The 4,214-nt window shown below is 38.9% G+C and overlaps 1 non-coding gene across 1 annotated transcript; it reads left to right on the forward strand.

Annotated features, from left to right (window-relative positions):
- Positions 1–3,870: 3,870 nt before the first annotated feature.
- Positions 3,871–3,952, forward strand: TRNAS-GCU (transfer RNA serine (anticodon GCU)). The gene has a single exon. It is a non-coding gene; the product is annotated as a tRNA-Ser (tRNA).
- Positions 3,953–4,214: the final 262 nt, after the last annotated feature.

The following is a 4,214-nucleotide window of genomic DNA, read 5'->3' on the forward strand; positions in this document are numbered from 1 at the left end:
TGGTTTTCTAATGCCAGGTCTTTGCACATTTCATTATAATACTTTACTTTGGCTTCTTGAGCCACCCTTTGAAATCCTTTGTTCAGCTCTTTTATTTCATTATTTCTTCCTTTCACTTTACCTACTCTGTGTTCAAGGGCAAGTTTCAGAGTATCTTCTGACATCCATTTTGGTCTTTTCTTTCTTTCCTCTCTTTTTTAATGACCCCTTGCTTTCTTCATGTATGATGCCCTTGATGTCATTCTAGAACTTGTCTAGTCTTCGACCATTCATGTTCAATGTGTCAAATCTATACTTGAGATGGTCCATCATATGTCTGTCAGTTTGTCATACCATAGTATTGTATGTTGCTGTGACACTGGAATCTTTGCCACTGGTATTTCAAATACCAGCAGAGTCACCCTTGGGGGACAGATTTCACCTAAGCTTCCAGACTGAGACAGACTAGAAAGAAGGATTTGGCAGTCTACTTCTGAAAAAATTTGCCAGTGAAAACCTTATGACTAGCAGCAGAACGTTGTCTGATATAGTGGTGAAAGATGAGCCTCTCATGTTGGAAGGCACAAAAAATATGCCTGGGGATAAATGGCGTCCTCAAAGTACAGTCAACCTTAATGATGTGAATGGAGTTAAGCTTTTAGGACCTTGGTTTGCTGATGTGGCACACCTCAAAATGAGAAGAAACATCTGCGAACATTCATTAATAATTGGAACGTGGAATACAGGAGGCATGAATTTAGGAAAATTGGAAGATGTCAAAATTGAAATGGAATGCATAAAGATCAATATCTTAGGCATTAGTGAGCTGAAATGGACAGTATTGGGCATTTTGATATGGACAATCATATAGTCTACTATGCTGGGAGTGACAATTTGAAGAAGAATGAGGTTGCATTCTTCACCCAAAAGAACATTTCACGATCTATCCTTAAGTACAATGCTGTCAGTGATAGGATAATATCCATATGCCTACAAGGTAGACCAGTTAATACAACTGTCATTCAAATTTATGGACAAACCACTAATGCCAAAGGTGAAGAAACTGAGGATTTTTACCAATTTTTAAGTCTGAAATTGATCAAATGTGCAGTCAAGACACATTAATAATTACTGGTGATTGGAATGTGAAAGTTGGAAACAAAGAAGGATTGGTTGTTGGAAAATACAGTAATAGTAATGGTCCCGGAGATTGCGTGATAAAATTTTGAAAGACCAATTAATCCTTCAGTGCAAATACCTTTTCTCAACAACATAAACGGCAACTATACATGTGCACCTCACCATATGCAATACACACGAATCAAATCAACTATATCTGTCGGAAGAGATGATGGTAAAGCTCAATGTCATCAGTCAGAACAAGGCCAGGGGACGACTGTGGAACAGGCCATCAATTGCTCCTATGGAAGTTCAAGATGAAGTTGAAGAAAATTAGAACAAGTCCATCAGGGCCAAAGTACAGCCCATACAGACACATAGGCATATGCAAATATATGATTCAACCGTTGTGCATCTAGTTATTTACCTAGTGAAATAAAAGTTTATGCCCACCAAAACCTGCCCACAAATGTTTATAGCAGCTTTACTAATAACTGCCAAGAATTGGAAACAATCAAGTTGTCCTTAAATAGATGAATAAGCAAGCTGTGGCACACATCCATATAATGGAGTATTATTCAGCAACAAAAATAAGTGAGCTTTCAAGCTATGAAAAGTGGCAGAGTAATCTTGAATGCATATTGCTAAGTGAAAGAAGTTAGTCTGATAAAGCTATGTATTGTATTATTCCAAATACATGACATTCTAGAAAAGACAAAATTTTAGACAGTAAAAAGATCAGTGGCTGCCAGTAATTTGGAGAGATTTGGAGGGATGAATAGTGGAGCACAGACATTTTTAGGACAGTGAAACTATTCTGAATGATACTGTAATGAGGGTTGCTTGACATTACACATACTGCTTTTACAGCATCAAACAGCCAAGATACCATCCAGTGTTTACACACACATACACAGACACACAGGCAAACATATACACATTCCCATCAGTTTTGTGTGTGACACTCTAGTTTTCTCCTTAAGTGAAACCTACCACACACTGTTCCTTGTTCTTATTGTACAAATCCCATGAGCCCACTGAAAGAACAAGTCTAACAGACAAATCATGTTCTGCTAATTTTGAAAAAGGCTCAATGTTATTTCTATAAGTATTCACAAAGGCCCATATTTGTGCAAACTATGATGAGAAAAGGCTAACAGGCACTAGAAATCTGGTACCAGGAAGTGAATTTTTTTTTTTTTTTTTAATTATTATGTAGTTCAGAGAATTGAGCTTCCACCATGATAAATCTCAGGGTTCTAGACCAGTCTTGGGGCAAGCTTATTTGTTTTCCAAAAGTATCACAAATGAATTTCTAACCCCCAAATTTCAAAGTACATTTTTTCAGTCTTTATTCACCCTCTACATGCAGACGTTTACTGATCACTCATAAATCCAAGGCTGGAGACCAGAGCACTACCCGAGTTCACTCTGAAACATTCTTACATGTGTGTTCCAAGATATCTTGAATCTCATATTAGTTTATCATCACCCTTTTCCAGGCTTTCCTCATGCCCCTCCACCTGCAATTTTTCAGAACTCCCTTTTCTGTACCCACTTCTGTTTGAGAATGACTTAAATTTTTTCAATGAATAAATGCTTCATTCAATTTTGTTCTTTAAATCCTGTCTATTTACCTTCTATCTTACTCTTATAATTCACCTTTTCTAAATCCTGAAGCTGCTGGTTCGTTCAAGTCTTATGAATTCTCTTCTGGACTGTTCGTAGGGCCCTTGAGTTACCTGATATCTCGAGTAGAAAAGACCCTTAGAATGAAATGCAGAGTACATCACTATCGGGTGTTCTTCTGCCCTTGCTTTCCTACATCAAATCTGACAAATATATTCTGATTGAGCAAACAGCAAATATAGTGAAGGCTTTTAGATGGCCAAAATATTAATTTTTTTAGCTTTGTGCCTCAGGTTAAGTCAACTATTGAGGAAATCAAGAGCTGAAAATCGGGACTTGATTCTTTGACACCCATTATAGAAGACAGAGACTTTTAACAACTCAAGGTTGTAAAAAAGCCACCATGGAAACCTCTTGTGGCTATTCATCCAACACGTTTCCAATCCTCTGCCTTGACTTTCAAGCCCTGTAAAGAATCAGTATCCTCCACTGGTTCCTGAGCACCTCCTGCCTAAAGCAGCTGCTGATGCCTCTTAACACTGACCAACACTACCCCAACGCTCAAGGAGCCTGAATCTCAGGTAGAGCACACGCTTTGCATGTATGTGGCCCTGGCTTCCATCCTCCGTACCTCTACACTTTTTCTCTGCTTCAACACTATTGAAAACCAGTCTTGAGGGAATACAAATTCACTTCTCCTAATATTTTCCATTCAATTTCTGCACACATAGACAGAAAAAACACAATTCAGTGGATTTCCTTGAATGCTCTTTCATTTCTATGCTATGAGCTTCTATATCCCTTAAGATGACTGTGACAGTAGAAGGAGTATGACAAAAAAGGGAAGAAAAGAAGAACCAAATGCTAACAAAATCTCTTCAATCACCCAAAACAAAATCGTGCTCATTAAGCTCCCATTTTGTACTATTATTAAAGAGAAAGACAGATGGGAGGGGGAGGTGCTTGAAAGGGCCCTGCAGACAGTTTTTTTTTTTTTTTTTTTTTTTAATCAACTAATCCACGAAGCCCCCCTAGAGAGGCTCTCCACTGGGCTACTTCCAGATATGCAGATGTCTAAATTATTTCGGGGCAAAACTGAGTGCCTAAGATTCCTTCTCTTTGATTCTCTTTCCCTTTATTCCTGACGAGGTGGCCGAATGGTTAAGGCGATGGACTGCTAATCCATTGTGCATTGAGTGCGTGAGTTCGAATCCCACCCTCGTCGTTTCTTCTTTTCCCCACTTGTCATGGGAGTAAGATTTGGACCCGTAGGCCGCACAGTGGTTAAGAGCTTGGCTGCTAACCAACAGGTAAAAAGTAATTGACTCGGCTGCAACAGGTTTGTTTGTTTGTTTGTTTTTGACTGCTGACAGGTATCAGCGACGCCCAAGCAGTGAAACACATCCTTGGAATATCATCTTCCGTTCGGCCAAGCACGGATTCTCCAGACAAACATCGCTTTCCCCTTGCTTTTCATAACCTCACTA

The sequence above is a fragment of the Loxodonta africana genome, chromosome 1, assembly GCF_030014295.1.
Source record: "Loxodonta africana isolate mLoxAfr1 chromosome 1, mLoxAfr1.hap2, whole genome shotgun sequence".
Classification (NCBI taxonomy): domain Eukaryota; kingdom Metazoa; phylum Chordata; class Mammalia; order Proboscidea; family Elephantidae; genus Loxodonta; species Loxodonta africana.